Below are 21,437 nucleotides of genomic sequence, written 5' to 3' on the forward strand. Positions count from 1 at the left end.
CTTCTAATTAGACTTTTTTTAGTGCTGTTGCATCCATGTAGTTGTTTCTTCTAAACCACATTTGCTTGCCCTCACAGTGGTTCAGCATAGCTCTTAGGAGAAGGTGGCTAACTAGTCTAATTAACCCATGAAGGCAGCAGCCTTTAGTCAGAGCAGGTTTTAAAAAAGGTCTTTGGTTGAATCAGGGTTTTTGGTTGTAGCAGTGTTGGTCTAAGGATGTAGACAGGCAAAGTTCTTTGGGTAGGTGTGATTTTTTTTTTTTTATTTTATTTTTTTTTAATTAGACCAACTGAGTAATTGGAAAAAAGTTCTTTGCAAGCTTTTGGGTACAGGCACCCTTCTTTAGGCATAGGGAGTCTCTGTGGCTAAAGAGACTTCCTATGCCTGAATAAGGCTGCTTGTGCCTAAAAGCTTACAAAGAACTTTTTTCCAACTACTCGGTCTAATAAAAGGTATCGCATTTACTGAAAGAACCTTGCTTGCCTTTGGTTGATTCAGAAACTGTAAATGCACAACAATAAACTGTAATTCTTTGCTTGTCATATTCGTGAAGTCCTTTACACAGAGTACTCAGCAACAAACCAGAAATTCCTGTTTGTTGACAGGTTGAAGCCCCAATTAAAATTTAAATATGTGGGATACCAGAATCAAAGTACTCTTAAATGTAAATGATTAAAAAGGAGGTGGTGCACTACAAGGCTTAATGATCAGCTTTCCTGCTCTGCTTAATATTAACCTACCAAAAATTTCTGCATTTTTCAGTGCTTTTCTGCAGAGTGAGTTGGGTGTGCATACTGATTTTTAATGATTTTACACTGCTTTCTTTTTGGAGATTGTGAGGGAATTTGGGGTAATAATGTCTGACTGAAAATCTCTATGGAAACAACTTTGTCATGGAAAATAAATTCATAACTATTTCTGTGCATTTCCAAAGTTAACAGTAACTTATCTGAGTGTGTTACTGTTTTCTATTTAAACAGCCCTATTGACAGGACTTCATAAATTTTTGTATTAGATTACACTTTCTTAGAATAGAGGTCTTATTTTAATTCCTTGTTAACAAGTTATTAGATTTTAGCTTCTTTCCTGTTTGTGTCACGTCAACATAAGAGTTATTAAAAATCGATCAATGCTTTTGCTACATGCTGACTTACAAAAACTTGCTTCATCCAAATGGTCCTTGCATGACTTTTTTCTCCAAAGCACATTTTGAAACAGACAAGATTACATATGTTTCATCAATACTTGCTGAATATGCATGTTCATTTACTTCACATAGTATTTTTTTGACATAATGTATTCCTTAGTTCTTTGTTTAGGATGGCACCTGTCTGTCACCTGGAGGTTGTGTGCCCTTACCTCCCTTTAGCCCTGTTGAAAAATCTCAGCCTAAAAACTCTACCATTAACCTCCATTCAAGTCCATAGAGAATAACATGTATCTTTTAACAATACCTCGCCTCCCCTCCTATTGCAAGAGTTAATTTTATCTTGCTTCTTGGGTGGGATCTCGGGCTGAGCTTCATGCTGCTGTGGCTAGGCATATTCCAGTATTTGAACTAACTAGTTCAAAGTAGTTCTGATATGACTGCTACATTACAGTCAAATGCTATGATGTAGTACTGGGGCAGGCAGTTATTTCAGCTGGAGGACCACTTAATGAGTTTTAGCAAGCTGTTGAGGGCTGCAAGGGTAGCCCCACCCCTTGACAGGTGCCCCGTCCCCTGGTTGCCATCTTGGGACTGGAAGTCCCACCCCCTGACCTTTGCCACTGGAAGTCCCTCCCCTCATCCCAGAAGTACTCATTTGGGAAGGGGGTTTGCCATCTTGGACCTGGTGTCAGAGGGGAACAAATTATATACTAAAAATCAAACATCCACAATGACATATTTTCATTTTATTTAAAAAAAATATTTTTGTCCTGGGGGGGGGGGGGGTGTGCGCGTTGCATCATGTGTATAGAGGTGATTGCATAATAGCTCAAAATGAAGTCTTACTCTTGTATATTATGGGGATGTGGAGGGGTGGGGGGTATGGGTGGGTGGGTATTAGGTTTGTGGGGGGGCTGTGTGTGTGTGTGTGTGTGTGTGTGTGTGTGTGTGTGGATGGCATGGGGTTTGTGGGTTGTGTGGATGGGGAGTGGCTTGGAGTGTGTGTGGGGTGTGTGTGCGTGTGTGTTGTGGGGTGTGTGCACGTAGCAGTGAGTGGGGCTTCTCCCAGAGGTGTGTGGGGGGGAGTGTGGGGTTTGTTGGGGAGAATGTGGGTGGACAGTGTTTATGGGATGTGTGAGTGTGGTGGGGAAGAGTGGGGTTATGGAGTTTGCGGGGGAAGGTTTGTAGGTACGGTGGGTTGTGTATGGGACTTCCCTTCCACTGCCAGCAGCATGCAGTCCCAGTCCTGCAGCTGGTTTACCTTTCTAGGCAGAACAGGTGGCAGCTTTTTTCATCTGCTGCCACAGCTGGTCCCAGCCCTGCAATACTGGTGGAGAACCACACCACAGCCCCAACCCAGTGCACCCTGCACCTGCTCTGGGGCTTGCCTGCTCATGCTAACCAGTGGCAGCAGTAGCACCTGCCTGCCAGGCAGAAACTGCTGCTTGGCATGGAGGAAAAGCAGCCCTTACCCCTTGCTGCTGCCCGGCGCTCCCTGCTATAACCACCTGGAGCCTGTGCAGGGCTGCCCTGTGGCTCTCCTGCCATTACCGCTGCCTCCAGGCTTCCCCGCAGAGCAGTGGTGGCAGCACAGAGGGAGCTGCAGGGCAGCTCAGTGTGGGCTCTGGGCGTCTGTAGCAAGGAGTGCTAGGCAGCAGCAAGGGGGAGGGGCTGCTTTTCCCTTGTGCTGAACAGCAGTTTCTGCCTGGTGGGCACTGCTGCTGGTACTGTTTAGCGTGAGCAGGTGAGTCTGGAGCAGGTGTGGGCACTGAGTCGGGGCTGGGCTGCGGGTCCCTGCTGGTACCGTGGGGCAGGGGCCAGCAGCAGCAGGAAATGGAAGAAACTGCCGCCACCTGGTCTGCCTAGAAAGCCAGTCCAACTGTGGAGCTGCCCCAGTCTTGCTGCGTGCCCAAGGGGTGGCAGGACACACTGTGACCAGACAGTGCCTGGGCCAGGCAGGACTGAGGGACCTGCTGTAGGCCAAACAAAGTCCTTCTGTGGGCTGGATCTGGCCCGCGGACCATATTTTGCCAGCCCCAGATGTAGTACCTGGGAGGGATATCTCCAAGGAGAATCTCTGTTGTGGAGGAATCTGTTGCTTATGTCCATGTAAGTTGTTATTTTTCACTTGGGTGTGGTAGTCTAGGCAGTGTATGTCAGATGTTCTTTCCAAATGGTTATGAAGGCCAGGTCCTTATATTAAAGAGCTCAGAGAGAGGCATTCAGGAAGGGGTATCACAGAAAAATGGTCATGGGTGTTTCTGGCTTCATCTTTACAAAACGAAGTGGTGTGTGTGTGTGTGTATATGTATCTAGGTGTATGTATATTTCTTTAAATCAACGTATGTAAATCAGGCTTTAAACTTCAGAAGACCGCATCACATTGATTTACACACACACACACACACACACACACACACACACACACACACACAGAGGATCCTTTCTTTAAAAAATAGTATTTTCACAACTGTGAATGTTAGAATTGATTGCTAAAAATAAAAGCTGAAGTTAGGGAGTAGTTATGCTGTAGAAAAGGAAAAAAGGAAATAGGTTGGAGCTGCTTAATCCAGTATCTAGTGCCAGCAAAGGATGCTTCAAAGTAAGGTTCAAGAAAGGCCATGGTAGGCAAATGGGGTAATCTGTTTCCTTATGGAGAGTTATCTTATTACCAAATAGAGATTAGTTAAACTATGCAACATGAGGTTCTAATCTTTGTTCCAATACTACCTCCTTGGGTTTTTTTAAAGCATTAACTACTATTCTGAATCATTCATAATCTTTTAGAAACATCTATTCATTTTATCATACCAGATCTTGGCCTCATTGTCATACATCCATGTTTCCACAGTTTATTTGCATGTTACATGGAAAATTATGTCCTTTTATAATTTTTTAATTTATCATTTGTCAATTTCATTGAATCCTGCCTTGAATCTGTGCTTTGTGACATGGAGAATAGAAGCTTTTTGTCTAGAGTTATAATTATGGGTGGGCCAGTATATCAGTTGGCTATTGGCTTGTTGCTGATAAATGGAGCAACAGTGTTATCAACTATTGGCTTTTTTTGGTCATTGTAGCTGATTATGGCTGTATGTCCAGAGCACCCTGGTGAGTGTAGTATGGTCCCCATGCCCTGCTGCTGCCTGAGCCTGTGGCAGACTGCATGTCCTGGTGAGCAGCGGGAGGTAGAGGGGGTACCAGAGAGCGGTCCAAGGGCACTGCGCTCAGCAACCAAGGGACAGTTACTGGCTCCTGCTTCTGCCCCTCCCATGGCAATGTCACACACAGCAGGGGCCTGAATGCTGGGCCTGCCCTGGAGGTGTTGGGCCATATGCAAGCAGAGTAAGGTGCCACACAGTGGACATGCCGCTCCTCCAGGCACTGGGCACCTTTGAAAAAGTGGCATCTTCCTGGTGGCTGCAGAAGTTCAGCTGTACAGGGCCTGCTGGCGCAGATCAAGGCAGAGAAAAAATTATTTGGGGGTGCCTCCCCAGCAGGTAAGTCGGCGGGGGGAAGGGAAAGGGCTGTGGGGGAAGGGGCGGGGCAGATTGGGGCCTCAATGGCGAGGGAGGAAGAGGGGCACAGGCAGGAGCCAGGGCTGGGGGGAGTAGGGCCCAGGCAGGGCCAGGTGGTGAGACAAGCGGAGGCCCAGGGAGCCCATGCAAGGGAGCACATGCCCCCCAGGCCTCCACTTCTCCCCCACTCCCCCCAGCCCTTGCTTCTGCCTGTGCCCTGCTCCCTCCTTCACCACTGGGCCCTCAGTCTGCACCCCCACTCCTCACAGCAGTCATTGAGGGAGTGGGGCAGGAACAGGCCCTGCAGAGTGGGTGCATGGCGCGGGACAGAGCCAAAAGCAGATCATCCAGGGGGTGGGGGGCGCAGCCTGGGAGGGCATGGGTGGCACATACCCCTGGATCTGCACACAGGGTGGGCTGGGGTCAGGTTGGTGCTGGACTCTTCCCAGGACAGGTGTTGGGTTTCACTGAGCTCAGGCCGGGCGGCAGTTTGTGGCAGCAGTGCTGGGAGTGGGGATATGGGAGGGGGGCTGCAGCCACCCAAAAACTTGCTGTAGCGCACCCCCCCCCAACTTCCTCCCAGAACCACTGTTGCCTGCCCTGAGCACAGCGCAATCCAATCCCACCCCCCGCTGGGAAGAGCCCGGTGCAGCCTTCCCTCCATAACTCCCGCGAGGTGGAAGGCACGGTGGGGGTGGCAGGCTACCACTATAGGTGGGGGAAAGGAAAGGCTGCGCCGGGGTCTTCTTGGCGCAGGGAGGGGCGGGGGGAGGTTGAACCGTGCTACGCTCAGGGTGGGTGGTGGTGGTGTTGGGAGGAGGTCAGGGGCCTATGGCAAATTTTTGGGTGACTGCAGCCTTCCCTGTAGCCCTACTCCCAGTGCTGCCACCACCACCGCCTGGCCCGAGTGTAACGTGGCCTAACACCTGCACCGGGAAGAGTCCGGAACCACCCTGGCCTCAGCCTGCCCCACCCCACATGCACAGCGACGTGCCGCCCGGGCTCAATCCTCCTACCACCTGCCCAGCCGGGGCCGCACTCACCTTACCTCTGCTCCTGCCTCTGCCGCACTGTTCCTCACCTCAAGGGCCATGATCTGGCCCCCATCCCTTCCCTCCCCCGTAGAGTGACCTGCTGAGCTGGGGGAGGGTGTGCACCCACAAGCATGCACATGTTCAGCCTGCCGCCACCCCCCCCCCCCCCCCCCCCGATCGAGCTGAAGAGGCTCCAGGATCAACCAGTTGATCACGATCGACTGATTGTTTACCACTGAATTAAATAGGTCATCTCAGCTGCTTTACCATTATCCAAGCAGCCCAGCTTGCCTGTCTATTTTCTGGCATCCCTTCCGTTCTTTACTTGGCTAGAACTTAGACTTTGACCTTGCTTTGCCAGCAGCCTGCTGTTTCATGGAAGAGTGTAGGGGAATGCACAATAATATTAACTCCTTGCAGGAAAAGCTGGAGAGGTACATCAGATCAGTTTCAATTGATGGTATTACCCCCAAAGATTTAAAACTGTTACTTGTGACTCAGATGTGCTTGTTTTAGATTTAAGTTCAAACCTTCAAGCTGAGAAGTATGTTAGGTTAGGTATTCAAGCATCAAGCAACTCATGTACCAAGTGAAACCTCTTAGAGCTATACATCAGCAATACAGGTCAGGAGATTGTCTTTGATGCTTAAGTATAGTCAGCCTATCAGCTAAATCATTTTTTAAATTTCTTATTTGATCACATTTTTAATGTAGGTACAAAAGTAAAGTAATAGAAACAAAAATGTTTCTAATAGTTCTTACCAGTGTTAGAACTACCTGATTTATTTTTTGAGGTATTGTACTATATTTCCTATTAGGATGAACTTGTAGCATGTAGAAAGACTATTTACATCATCAGTAAACTTTTTTTTTTCCACGCAGGAAATTGTTTTGACTTTTTTTTTTCCTGATTCAGTCTTGCCAGAGAGAAATGGTGACAGGTATTCAGTGTCATTAAAATTAAAAAAAACAAACCCCAAAAACGAAACCAGTTGCAGCATTCATTCTTAGGGTGGGATTCATCCACCAGAAGTTAGAAGCCCATCTTATGGGGTTCAAACAAAATACAACCATATACCTCAAAAAATAAGACATGCATATTATGTCCATCATACGTTTAGCATAGCAATTGTGAGTTGAATTTTCAAGCCTTCCAGATCCATTATTCAAAAATGCTTTGCTTTATTGTTGTAATTGAAAGCATTTTTTCTATGAGGTTTTTCCTCTCATACTTTTCTTTTTGGCTTCCTGAACATTTGTTACTTTGTATTTGATTTTTTTCCCCCCCTTTCTTTGATGTGCTATGTATCCTGTAAGAGAGAGAGATTTTTTTACCTGTCAGTTTTTTTTTTGTGAGATAAGGATGTCTGCCACTCTAACACACTCAGTACTTATAATTTTTACTTAGACATTACATTTACATTTTTAAGATATCAAGATGTTAAATCTAAATGTTTTAGCGGTGAAGAATAATTCTGGCAGTAACATGACTGAGTGGGCTCTTCCTTTCCAGTATACAGTTTTAGGTTTCTACTGTTCTCTATCTGGGCTGTATCCAAACAGCCCTTCGCATGTCTAGTTGTTATTAAAGCATGGTGAATGAAAGCTGAATGTCCATAAACTTGCAGGATTGTGATATATGTGATGCGCAATGCACAAGTAAATGGGTTGGTTGACATGCTTCTTTTATATAAAAGAAATAATTTAACTTGTCACATTTTTGTTTTCTCTGCTGTGGTTTTACAGAAAAGGTCTATTCCATACTAAGGTTCACCTTCATGTGATTCATACAAACATTTTCTTTTTTATGCATAATATTTACTTAGCTACAAAACAAGGATTCTTTTTTTTTTTTTTTCATCAACAGTGTGAGGCTTTTCAGTGAAAGGGATGAGGGTGTTCCTATGCAAGGAAGCCACCTCATTTTATTTACACCACAGCATTGGCACCACTCCATTTTATAAATTACATTATAGTTTTAGCAGAAACTTCAATGAAAATGTTAAAGTTTTAGTTAGCTATTTGTGTGTGTGTGTGTGTACAAGCTTACTATCTACTAAAATCAGTGTGCTGGAACAGCATACACTAATATATATATAGTGTGTGTGTGTGTGTGTGTAAGTGTATGCTGTTCCAGCACACTGATTTTAGTACAGATAGTAAGCTTGTATAGTGGCTAGAATAAAGATACAAAAATCATTTCTATTTGTAGTAAGGCTTTTGTTTAATGTCTGTGTCATTGTTCCTTGTTACAACTTGCCTGTACAGCCATCTGAAAAAGTTGTCTGATTTAAAATTATTATGAAATGGTGAACTTCTATATTGTTGGTAATCCTGAACAGATTCAACTCTTTAGGTAGCCTGTGTTTTCTCTGCATTGCAAGTTAACCATTTCCTTCCTTTGTTACACCTGGTTTTGATATGGCAAATAGCAAAGATTGCACATATCTTAAGAAATGAAATGTGCTACTTTTCGAAGAGAAATGTTTATATAAACAGGTCTTCTACATTATCCATGTTTCTTCTTTTTATTTGATGTTCTCTAATCCAGCAATATTTACTTCTGCCAGTCCATTACTTCATTCAGTCATTAGAATACCCAGTAAGATGGCATTGATTTATTTTTCAAGATTTAGGCAATGGAGATTATTCTATGTTATAGTTCATTCTATAAGTTACAAAATATATAGTAAATTTCTATGAAATGTAAAAATAATTAAAAGTAAATGCTTGGCCATGCAGAAAATAATCAGTTGAATTGGCTGTGATAGTAATTTCTCCTTTCATGATTTTAACAATCCCTATGTATGGAACAACAGCAGCTAATGTGAGAGGTGACATTAGTTTTCTGTGAAGATGTTGTTTGTAAGTTGTTATGTCTGTTTTGTAAAAGGTAATATACATTGGAGCACTACTATTGCATAGATTATTGTAAGCACGAAAAACTGTAATAAGTATGAACAAATTGTAATTCAATGAACAAAAGAAATGTGACTATTGTTGGCACTGCTGGTCTGTACAGATTTACATTGTAGACACAGTGGACTCTATCCTTGCTGTGTTCAAGAGGCCATTCGTTGATATGTGTCAAAAAGAAAAGCGTTTTTTTAAAGCAAGAGCTCTCTGGGCCCTGTGGATTATTAAGGTCTGTTAGCAGTCAGTTGCTCTTTCTTTGGGGAAACTGGCTGTCAGGCAGAGAGAGGACTCTTACGAATTCTCTTGGCTTTTGATTAAATGGAACAGTTGGATCAGTAACAGAGTCCAGATTTAACATGGCAGCTATGTACCTCTATGCAACCCCTATTATTAGCACAAATTATTAGAATTTATATGCCTTAGAACCTAGTTTATATTAATATATTAATTATTCTTCCTAGAGCACAAATATATTGAAATTTGTGTATTTGCTGCATGATTGTGTAAAACAGGTATGTCAGCAAGAGGCCAATTGCTTTAATGTTGACAATTTTATTTAGGAAGAATGTTCATGGTGATCTTATTGAAAATAAGATGTTGGCAGTATAATACAGTTTCCATTTACCACCTGGAAGGCAAAGGTATAATGCAAACATCTTTGAACATTTCTGAATTATATTATGTTTCAGATTATTGCAGTAGTCTTTGCATTAATAAAGATAAACCTCTCTCATTCCCATGGTATTGTACACTTTGTATGGGATATGGGATAAAGTCAGTTGTTGGAGCTATCAGATTAATTGTCCTCTATTTATTTACCATTAAGATTGTTTAGAAATATTAAATTGCAGTGACATTGCTTAGCCACAGTGTGTCAAAGACTGATTTCTGTAAAGGTCATTGTGGCATATTGTTATGGAAAGTCTTGATATGGAGCTTTCAGTTATCATTTGTAACCAAAAAAAGTCTGTCAGGTCCAAAACGTGGCCTGCTAGTTTTATTAGCACTCTCTTCTGTGAATCAAGATAGAGGGAGGATACTTCATGCAATTAGGTCATCTAGTTGCTTTTTATCTAGTTTCAGTTCTTGAAACAATAGCATAGGTGGAAGAACTTTGACATGTTCAAGAACAGACTGATCAACAGTTTTTGATCAGTCAACTTTTAAGGTCGGAGTTAGAAACTGAAAAGTACCAGGAGAGTCCTGTACTGCTTATAGATTGAGTGACAATGACATAACTGACTGAGAACAGATGTTCACTCATAACTTGCTGTATGTACCAAAGCTAAGGACACAGAGCTGAAATTCCTTTAAGTTCAGATTCCCTGAGAGGTGTAATATTTGTCCTATAACCTGCTTGTCTAGTAAACTAGTTCTACATTAATGACTGATCTCCAGATATTTGTTAAAACTATCTGAACTAACTCTTATCAACTTGCAGATATTCTGTACAATATCCCACTTGTTTGACAGCACCCTAATCCCCACTTCATGGACAAGCACCCGCAAACATTTAGGGCATTTATACATGTGATTTTGGAGTGAGGGGGTGGGGGGAAGTGTTTTAATTAGAGTGGCTCTGAGAGCCACTCTAATTAAAGTGCTTGGAGCATCTCATGCATCAGTATCCCTGCACTGAGAAATGGCGGTAGGAGCGCTGTAACTAAAGCTCATTGAACGAGCTTTAGTTACAGCATCCCCCACCACCATTTTTCATCAATGGGATGCTAATATATGAGATTCTGGAGTCTGCTGGAGCACAGTAATTACCATGCTCCAACAGACTCAATTAATCTGCTCCAATGTACTGTAATTACAGTGTATCAGAGCAGTGTCACTGCTCGTGTATAGGCATCCGTAGTTTTTCCTTGCATTCTGCAAAGTTGATGTAATTTTCTTCTTTGAGTCCCTCCTCAAAATTCATTGCTTTTATAATGCACACAGAAAACTGCCAGTGGCTAGTACAGAAAGAATTGTGATTGCTACTTTTGATTAAAAACTTTACATAGTTTCCTATTTTTATTATCCTACCTTCCCATCTGCATATTTGTCTTAGCCATCTTTTTTATACAGTCTTTTAGATCAGGGGTTTTCAACCCTTTTTGAGCAGTGTACCCCCAGCAGCTGGGCGGGGGGGGATAAGAGGGGGGGCATGGTGGCAGCTGATGGTATGGGCTCGTGGATGGTGGCAGCGGCAGCCATTGTGTGCAAGCTTCTCCCCCCATGTCCAGCTGGCCGAGTGGTGTCTGTTCAGCCCGCAGAGGGTGCCGCTGTCCTCGCTCTACCCCAGCCCTGCTCCTGTGAGGTGTTGGCACGGGGTGGTGACACTCCGTCCCTGCCCTCCTGCGCGTACCCCCTGGAAACGAGTACCCCTGGGGATATGCGTACCTCCCCATTGACAACCCCTGTTTTAGATTATAAACTCTTTGGAGAAGGACTGTCAGGATATGGTATAGTAAGTAGCACAGTGGAGCCTCCAGTTGGTTGGCTGTTAGGCACTACTGCAATACAGTGTTTTTTTTTCTAACAATAATGGAGATATTGAGCTCCTTTTTGGCACCCAGTCTTTGAATCTAGCTAGATTCAGAATCTTTAAATCCAGTTAGATTGTCTAGGAACAATGCATAGTAATTGAATACAGGAACAGTAAAGTTTTTGTCTTATTAGACTTGCAAAGTTGGTGGCATCTCACAGTTCTGTTTAACCCTTGTCATTGTATCTGGTTACAAATTTATCTTGAAAAAAATATTCTTCATAGGGAACTTGTGTGAATGCTTTGACAAAGGACCCTTTTAATAACTCGCAAAACTTTTGTTTCAAGCAGTCAGCCATCTCTTTCGGCAAAAGTAAAGTGTCAGTTTGAGGAAGTTTACTCCTAAGTAATTCTGTTTTAATGGATATCAGAATAATAGGTAATAAAATGTAATGTTGCCTAATATTTATATGATGACACATTTAATATGTTTACATATCAGATTCAATAAACCATTGGTAGAATTCTAAATTGTGCAGCTCATTACAGAAGGAATACATACACACCCATATTAAAATATACAAATATGAAAAAAAAATACGAGCATCACTTCTTCATAGAGTATCTAAATGGGGTTTCTTTTATACAATTTTTCAAAGGATTTGAGCTCTATATATGGAAAGTGTTTTACAATGTAGCAAATTAGCACTGTGGGCATTTTTATGGAGGCATGGGTCACTTGGTTGCAAGTAGTTTATTTACAGGATTTACTAAAACAGGACCATAAAATTGACAATAACTTACTAAAACACAATAATAACAGATATAATTTATGGTTATTGATAAAAGCATACAGTAAAATTGCACATTCTACCAGTTTAAACTAAATTAAACCAAAACATAGTGTGTAGTGATACAAAAAAGAAAAATGAAGCAAAACCACATTTGTTTGTGAATATATGAATATACAATGTGTTAAATGAAAGGTTTGGTAGCAGAACTCCAGGTTTCCTGGCTCTGAGCCTACTAAACCAGAGCTTTTAGTGTCATTTTTTTTTTTTAATGTGGGACCAGATTGGTGTAGTGGGGAATTTCCAGTAGCTGTTAACTTTTAGTTGGTATTTCTGCCTCCTTGAAATATTCAAGGATGATAGTGTTTCTTCAGTCACCATACCAGTTTGAAATACCCACACCATCCCCATAAATAGTAGTCTGCCTGTGTTGTGTCCCTCCCTGTCTCCCTCTTGTTCTCTCATCAGTATCTCCATTTCTTTCAGTTTTAGGCACTGTACCACTAGACATGCAAAACCTGTTTATTTAGTTGTTTGCAAGTAAATAAATAAGTGGTTGTTTGCTTTCTGGACACCTTCAGTTCTTTGATATCTCTGCTACAGATATTGGACAGCCCTTTCCTCTCCATACAGGGACTGATACTATGCATGGGGGGAAAACATTTATTTTATTGGAATTTATATAATAAGAATGTTTTAGAAGTATTTTAAATCATCAAAAGTCTATGCCCTTGGGATTACTGAATGCACATTTGTGTTTGCTTTGTGCATGGAGCAAAAATGTTGGATGAAAAAATACCAACAACTTAAAATATAATATTTTAAATATTGGAAAGGATAGTCACCATTTAATTTCATTGTACATTCAAGGTGAGTAAATGTTTTATAATTTGGACTAATGCATTGGATAGTACAGTATTTTTTGTAGGATCAAAGCAGTTGTTATAGACTTTACATTTATGGCATATATACAGTTGTTTTTCAGTTCTAAAGATAGAGGCCTTGATCTAACACAGTGGTATTCAAGCTTTAGGCCCTACATGCCAGATGAGAGGCACGGGGCCAGTGGACGGGCTGGATCAAGCCCTATGAGCCAGGTGCTGCCCCACATGCTGGGATTGAGCCCTGGAGAGCCTGGCACCACCCTTTCCTGGCTCTCCACACTGGGGTAGAGATTTGAGGCTTGGTGCCACCCCCGTCCACCCCTGTGTGCTGGAATCGGGTGCTTGATTTAGTGCGCAGGGCCAGGGGTTCCTCATGGGGCTAGAAATTTGGCAGCAGGGGAACAGTGTGTCTCTGTACCCCTGCTGTCAAATTTCTGCATCCATGGAGAGCGCCACAAGTTGGATATGGCCAGCAGGCTCAGGGTTGAACACTCTGGATTTAACAGAGCTCTTATTTCTTAGCTTTAAGTCTATGAAAGAACTTGGTACCATTTTAAATGCTATGTTTAACTGATTTATTGATACAGGATCATAGGAAAGGAGGGCTGGAAGGGGCCTCATAAGGTAATTTAGTCCCAACTGCCCCTGCCCTGCCTGGCTCTGTGCAGACTATAGGATGGCGGTCTGTGGGAACGTGGAGGGGACAGCCTCCAGCACGAAGTGCATGAAGTACATTTCATGTGGAAGCACAGGCAACAAGTGGGACACCACACACTGCCCTGTACCACTGGCTGAGGCAGGGGTTGGGGCTGAGGCTGTGGTGCAGCAGGGAGGACCAGTACTGTGCTCCACAGCAGCATTGTGAAGCAGAGCATGGCTCTGGCCCAGCCACGTGGTGAGCAGCAGGATGAGGAGGAGGGGCTCCAGGGCCCCCGGGCAGCGTGTCCCAGCTGCCCTGCCCCTGACAGCACAGGCAGCAGCCACTGGCCTGGCCACGCAGTTCTTCACCACCTGTGAATGGCCTCCTTCCCCACTGGAGGGGCAGGCACCTTTGGGCAGGCCCTGCTGGCAACAGTGTGGAGCTGGGCTCACCAGTGGCACCAAACACTGCCACTGCCCCACTGCAGTCCCAGCACCCGGACACCTTAGCTTCCTCCACACATCCCTGCCACCCATTCACACACACGTGCACACACACGTAAATATGCTCCACAGCCCCCTGGACAGTCCCCAGGCCCTGGCCCTCCAACCTCCCCCCCACTTGCTCCCTATAGAGTTACCTGTATCCAGCTCCCAGAGCTGCTCCCACCACGGTGCCTGGCTGCATGCTGGTCACGTGTGTGTGTGCACATGTACGTGCACGTGTACATGCACATGGTGCCCCCTGCCTCTAGTTTCCTCCTTCTGCTCCCCCCAGCCCCAAGCAGCTCCTTGCAGGCTGGAAGACTGCCAGTCTGCAAGGTGAAACGCATGATTTCCTGTGGTTTAAAGGAGAAGATCTGTGGTTTTCCATAGCAAACGGAGAACATGGATCCCTGATAATCACCCATTAAGTATTTGAAGACTGTTATCTAATTCCCCTTCAGTCTTGTCTTCTCCAGGCTCAATAACCGTAATTCTTTTAGACTTTCCTCAAGTCTCATCTCTCAGGGCGCCAACAATTTTTGTTGCCCTGCACTAACCATTCTTTCCAAATGGTCTATGTCCTTGAAATATGGGGCTGGAGACTGGATAATAGTACTTGAGGTGAGGCCTTACCAGTGCACCCAATAGAGTGGAAAAATCACTTCTCTTTATTTGCAAATGACACTTCTGTTAATACAACCCAGAATGCAGTTGGCTTTTTTTGGCAACAAGAGCACATGTAGCTCATTTTCAGCTTATGGTCCACCATAACCTCCAGGTCCTTCTCCAGGTACTGCAACCTAGCCAGTCATTCCTTAGTCCAGATTTATTCATGTGGTTCTTTTGTCCCAAGTGCAGGACTTTGCACTTACCCTTGTTGAATCTTATTGATTGTGGACTATTTTTCCAGTCTGTCCAGGTCATTCTGGATTCTAGCCCTACCATTCTAAGTGTCCGCAGTTTCACCCAACTTAGTGTCATCTGCAGATTTGCTAAGTGTGTACTTGATCCCATCATCCAAATCGTTAATGAAGGTTTTGAACGATACTGGACCCAGGACAGACCCCCAGGGAACCCTACTTGTACTTGATATCTTCTCCTAACTAGACATTGAGCCATTGAGCACTACTCGCTGAGTATGATGTATCCAGTTATGTATCCACCATATAGTGCTTTAGTCTAGTCTGTATTTCCTTAGCGTGTTGAGAATGTTGTGGGAGATAGTGCCGAAGCCTTGCTAAAGTCAAAGTATACCGCATCCGCCACTGTGCCCTCATTCACAGAGCCTTTCACCTTTATCATAGAAGGTAATCAGGTTGGTCGAGCATGACTTGCTCTTGAATCCAGGCTGACTATTCCTGATAACCTTTTTCTCCTCTAGGAGCACCATGAGATTTAGTGAGATGCCGTGTATCACTTTTGTAGTTTTGACTCAAAAAGAAGTCGTTAATTGCATTTGCTTTTGCATCTTCCGCACACAAGTTAAGTGCTTCTCTTGTTATGAGCTCTTTCCATGGCATGATGTTTCTCTTTATGAAGGAATACGGTAATGAAAAATATGCGCATGATATTGTGCCAGCTTTCCAGTCAGTATGAATATTTTATTTTCCAGTTAACCTGTTACCATGTAGCATAGCAGCTCAGTGATAAATGGCATTTCAGGGACCCTTAAAACATTTTTTGTTTAAAATTTGTCATTTTCGCTGTTTAAGCTGGTGTCATAAATACCACCATTTCATTTAAATGCAGGGACTGTGGCATACAATCGCACCAGATTTAAGGGGGAACAATTGTGATTCAGCAACAATTCTGATTTAAAATGTCAGAGCTTTACTATAGATGCTCTTTGTCTTTTGGTAGATATCAGCCCGTATTCTTCAACAGGTTAGGAATGAAAAGTAGCTTTGTTGACCACTGTTTTATCTTAAAAAGAGTTGGGAAATTGTTTAGGTTTGCTCCCTAAAACTTTGACTTCAGGTCAGTCCGATGTTTTAAGCTGTTGTTCTAATATTAACGTGTCCATTTAGATATTCAATTGTTTCCCTCTTTTTACAGATTGAAAGATTTTCAAAGATATTTAGGGTCTCCTATACACGAGTGCAGAGGCTGGAATTCCAGCACATTGGGGCAGGCATGACAATTACCTGCATTTCATGTATCAGCATCCCTGCACTTAAAAATGACAGTGGGGACCCTTTTAAATAAAGCTCTTCGAATGAGGTTTAGTTCAAGCGCCCATGTCGCTTGAAGTGTGAGGACGCTGATACAGGAGATGTGGCAGCGCTTTAATTAGTGCAGCTCCAAGAGCCACTCTAATTAAAGTGCCGCCTCCCCACCTGCAGAGCTTGTGTAGAAGTGCCCTAGGTGTCTGAAGATGCAGATATGTAACAAGTGGATTATCTAAAATACCTAAACAGATTAGGCACATAACTCCCATTTATTTGAATGTCAATTAGGTACTAAGGCCAGACTTACAAACTATTTAAAAGCAAATTTTAATGAAAATGTAAAACGTCAGTGCTATTGGAAATCCCTTTTACTTGAAAGAGTGCTGCTTCTCTGATCAGCTGGAGCATGTCAGCAGGCAGCTGATCAGAAAAGTGCCCTTTTGAAGTGGAAGTTTAGAAAAGAACTAGAGCACCTCAGTAGACCTGTGCAGCTGTCTGCTGCAGCTCCTGTATACCTCCTGTTACTTTGCAAACCCTCATTTTTACAGGAGAGTCTGGAGCCTGACACGTGAAGTATCTGGGTTATGCTCTCTATATATTAATGTCTAGAAATGGTAGTCACCTGAAACAAAGGAAATTTTACTTTTGATTCCTGTGTAAGTATATGAGAGGCAAGGATTTCTTAAGGTGATATCAGTTATTGGACCAACTATGTAGTTGGGATAAAGTAAAATGAGTATAATCATTTGTAAAGATTTTATTTTTCACTTTAGTTTTCCTAGATCCTTTTATAAAGTCATTTGCTGGTTTCTTTCCTATCTTGTTAAAAGCTAGTTGCAGCCAGAATTTGGTTTTCACTTCCAAACTGTACTTGTTACCACAAAGTAGAATAATTCCATGAACTCCATTGTTCAAGAGTTCCTTTACTTTGGCAGAGGTGGAATGAAGAAAAATGAGGTGGGAGGAAGTGGTCGTTATTGGAAAAATAGATTCAGCATTTCAGAATGATCCCAGTGTCTTCAGCTTGTGTTTAAATTCTTTGTTTCAGGTCATGCTGTTGCCAACTCAACCCCCCTGCATTTTTACAATGCCTATCATATTTAAGGTTGGGGTATCTTTAGAGAGAGGGGTTATGTAAATACAAATAGTAGCATATTATCAATGTACTCTGTTAATTGGTTTTATTTAAAATTGTTTAATCAATTTAATAAAAATCAAATTATAAAACAAAACCAGGTGTCAAAATATATTAATTCTAAAATGGAACAAGTAATGTAAAATTTAAAGGGACACTTTTCTATTGTCGATATAATGTACTCTGTATTAAGAGATGTCTTTTGTTTGGTCAGCAGTGTCAGATGCGTGTGAGTGAGTGTGTACTTTTTACGGGAAAGCTTTCCTCATCTTGGAAAAATCCTGTCTTTACAGATAGAAAAGACCGTAAGCATATGGAGTGCTAGTCTGGTGACTGAGCAGCAGTATTTGGAGCATCCAATTTTCTAATTGGAATGCTGTCTCCTGGAGCCTGTTTGGCCCTAGCAGTGCAATATTTATCCCTGATTGCTTTTCACTCTATTTTTTTTTTCTTAAATGCCCAGTTAACTTTGGCTTTCCATTGTTTCAGGCTTTCCTTAGCAGGGAAAGAATTCTGTCTGCTTACTGTGATTGAGTCATCATTTTTCATGCTGTTTCCAAATTGAGTTGTATCAAGTTAAGACTGTCATTTGGTGGTGTAGTTTACTCTTGTCATTCAGGGCACCTATGCACGTGACGGAGCTCTACTCTGACACATGCTGATTAGCACGTGTCGGAACAGACTCAAATAATTGAGTCTGCTGTGAGTCTGCTGGAGCATGCTAATTAGTGTGCTCCAGCAGCCCCCATGTCACGTGTATTCAGTGTCCCTGCATTTCAAAATGATGGCAGGGGCGCCTTAACTAAAGCTTGTTGAGCAAGTTTTAGATAAAGCATACTCACCACCATTTTGAAGTGCAGGATGCTGAATGCATGTGACATTGTGGGCACTTTAATTAAAGCGGCTCTCAGAGCTGCTCTAATTAAAGTGTCTCCCCCTCTACCCCAGAGCACGTGTATAGACAGATGCCCTCAGAGTCTTTGGGTGATTTCTCCCTTTATTTAATCTGGTATTTCTGAAGGTTATTTGAGGATTTAACTGACTTCAACCAGTTGTCCAATTCAGGCCTTATCTATAACATGAAGCCACTTTTTTCTGTGGTTGCCTTTCTTTGGTGTTGGTCTTGGGTGTGAAGATGTAATGAGAGGGAAAGATAAAGGATTAAACCCCACTAGTTAGTAGTAACTACATATTTTAGTCTCATGGGGGAGATTAAAATGTTTCTTCTTTGTTCTGTCATGAAGTCTTTAAGCCATAGAACAAACAAAAATACTAACACAATCCAAAACCGTGCTTGTTTATTTGTGTGTGGTGATGCCTTGCCATCTGACTCTTGTGCAGAGAAATATCTACTGATCTTTTTGTGATGCCTCCTGAAATCTGCAATTTGCTATGCTCTTAATCCCAGTACAGTCATGTTCTTTTTTTTTTCTGCCCGAGTTTTATCCTCAGTTAAAACAGAAGCTAATTTCCTTAAATTTCACAGTCAAAACTCAATTCAACTTAGATTGAATAGAATTTATATTTAATGGCAAGTTGTAGAAAAGAGCATAGAAATTAGAAGATCGTAAGTATTACAATAGCTCAACAGGAAATGGCAAACTTCCCTCCAAGTAGCACTAACTTAAATGTCAGTATATTTTATAGATTTTACATGAGCCTCTGCATGGCAGAAAATGTGTTATCACATGCTGAGCTCAAGGAAGGAAGGCTATTTCTGGTGAGATTTGTTTATTTTGGTGGGGGCCAACCTTTTTGGCAGGTGAGACCCAAATTAACCCTGCCCTCTCCATGTGCCCCACAGAGACTGCCTGTGCCACTTGTGGCACTCGCCGCAGGTTGGTCATCCCTGTTTTATTCCAACAGGCTTAACTTCTACAATATGTTGTCATCCCTTCTCTCTTGCATGAGTACCACAATGGCTTTTAACTTTTAACTGTTTAGCTATGTTATATTAGGTATTAGGGCTAAGGAATTTTGCATGTATAAGTAGTCTTTGTGACTATCATTAAGGATGGGGGCATCATGTCATGAGGCCCCACAGGACTAGTCCCATGCATTATTGGGCCCACAGATTGGCTCCCTGTGCTGCATGCGGCATTCACCCTGCACCAGCCCTGGCTCTGTATGCCATGTGTAACATGGGCCAGGGACTGGCCCTCTGCTCTGCATGCAGCATGTGCCAGCCTCGCCCAATGTTCCACATGCAGCACATGCCCTGGACTGGCTCTGCACACTATGAATAGCACATACCATGCCGGGACTGGGGCCGGGGCTGGTGTGTGCTGTATGCAGCACATCACCTAGGTTGGACTGCATACAGTATGCAGGTCCGGTCCAAGACGCTCAGGTGAGCCATGTCTTTGACACCTCTGATTTAGGACAATACATGAAGAATGGCTTTCTGTAAGAATAAGAATAATTCATGATGACTCTCCTGCAGTTCGTTGAAGCAGTTCAGTGAAATATTTTTGTATAAATTGTAACTGAACTTAAAGGACTGCTTTGAAGTACACTTTATTGGTGTGTGGGATAGCCATGTGTGCTTTTTATCGACTTGTCACGATGCCAGTATCAGATTACACTTGGCTGATGTGCAAGAAAATGCACTCTCCACTTACATATCATGTGTTGGAAAGTGAAAGAGGCTAGATAAAATGGATGGATTATGTTAAGTTTAATATATTTTTGTGATGTAAATTAGTGATTACTTAAGCATCTGGTCTCTCTCTCTGATGGAAGAGCTCTTCCTTTTTTTAGGAAGTTCCTCTTCTGAAACTGCCATTGTATAAAGTGTTGTTATCTGACACACATGCTGGCCCAAGAACAGATCTATCATGCGGGAAGTAGATAATTGGACATAGGTGAGGTCAAAAGGGGGAGAAGATCTTTCTGAGACCAAGCTTTTAAAAAATCAATTTGAACAGGGTATTGCAGTACAAGAAATCATCCACAAGCTGGGCTGTGTTGAGTATGGTTTAAACAGGGACTATGGGTTCTTGTCCTATTAGGTGGGTAACCCTTGACTTCTTTGTTCCTGTAGGTTTACTTTTTATTTGCTTGTTTCTCCCAGTACTGCTCCCCTCCCCCACATCTCTGTCTGTCCATCTCTCTTTCTCCCTCCACCCCCAATCTTGTCTTTTGTATTCTAATTTCTCTCCCCTTATACTCTGCTTTCTGCATATCCTTTCACAGCATCTGATGAAGTGAGCTTCAGCTCATGAAAGCTGGTGCTAGCTCTAGCTATCTATTTTGGTTAGTCTATAAGGCACAAATCTATGCTGTCTTCTTTTGACTTCAGACTAACAAGGCTAATTACCTCTGTGCTTGAATGTTGCAATACAAATGTCGCATATCAAAAACAAACACTATAAAATCCTGCTCTATTGAATTCAGTGACAGAACTTCTATTGACGTCAGTGGGCAAGGTTTTCTCTCCTCCCATTGCCTGGCAAAGTACTTAAAACCTGAGATAAAATGAGGTTTGTTTATTTCAACAGGAACATTTATTCAGCTTTGCAGGGTATGTTGATAATGGGCCTTATCTGTAGAAGAAATTATGTGCAAAAACTCAAAATATAATATTTCCAGTAGAGTTTGTCATATTTAGATACAATAAAATTGTCTTGACCTTGTTGTTACACTAGGTAAGTCTCACAAGAAGCGAGATGTTTATATGACACATGGTTTCATTCAGGTCAGGAAACCTAGCTTGGAAAATAAATTTTTGTATAGCCATATCATTACCGGTTATAGATACCAAAATTTTTCATCAGACTCCATGAGACCTTACATAACATTGTACATAAACAACAAATGACCTTTAAAGGAAGAATATCAAACGATGAAAGGAGGACACTAAATTTAATCTATTCTTGTCCCTCTAGAGCAGCATCATTTGTATTTTTTCAGATGCCAAAAAGCATTTAATTTGGTTTAACAATAATTTCTTGCTTTCTGTTATAGCAAGATTTGACTTTTGTCACAAATTTGTGTCTTACCTTGTATACAGTTGCATAAACTTGAGATCAAAATCAGGCCAGTCCAGTAGTACCACCAACACTTCATGTTGTTATGTATTACTTACTCATTCATTGCTTTAGATACTGACCTTTTAGTACCAACACGTGTAAACCATTTGATATAAAAAAAAAAAAAAAAAAATTGCACTGTATCCAAACCATTTTTCAGCCCCTGTTCTGTAATTTGGAGCATGTGGGTGCTGTGTCAGGGAAGCTGCTTT

At 42.4% G+C, this 21,437-nt stretch overlaps 1 protein-coding gene across 2 annotated transcripts in view; it reads left to right on the forward strand.

Annotated features, from left to right (window-relative positions):
- Positions 1–21,437, forward strand: part of MED13L (mediator complex subunit 13L) — a 402,047-nt gene that overhangs the window by 115,413 nt on the left and 265,197 nt on the right. The window lies entirely within an intron of this gene.

Source organism: Alligator mississippiensis, chromosome 10 (assembly GCF_030867095.1).
Source record: "Alligator mississippiensis isolate rAllMis1 chromosome 10, rAllMis1, whole genome shotgun sequence".
Lineage (NCBI taxonomy): Eukaryota > Metazoa > Chordata > Crocodylia > Alligatoridae > Alligator > Alligator mississippiensis.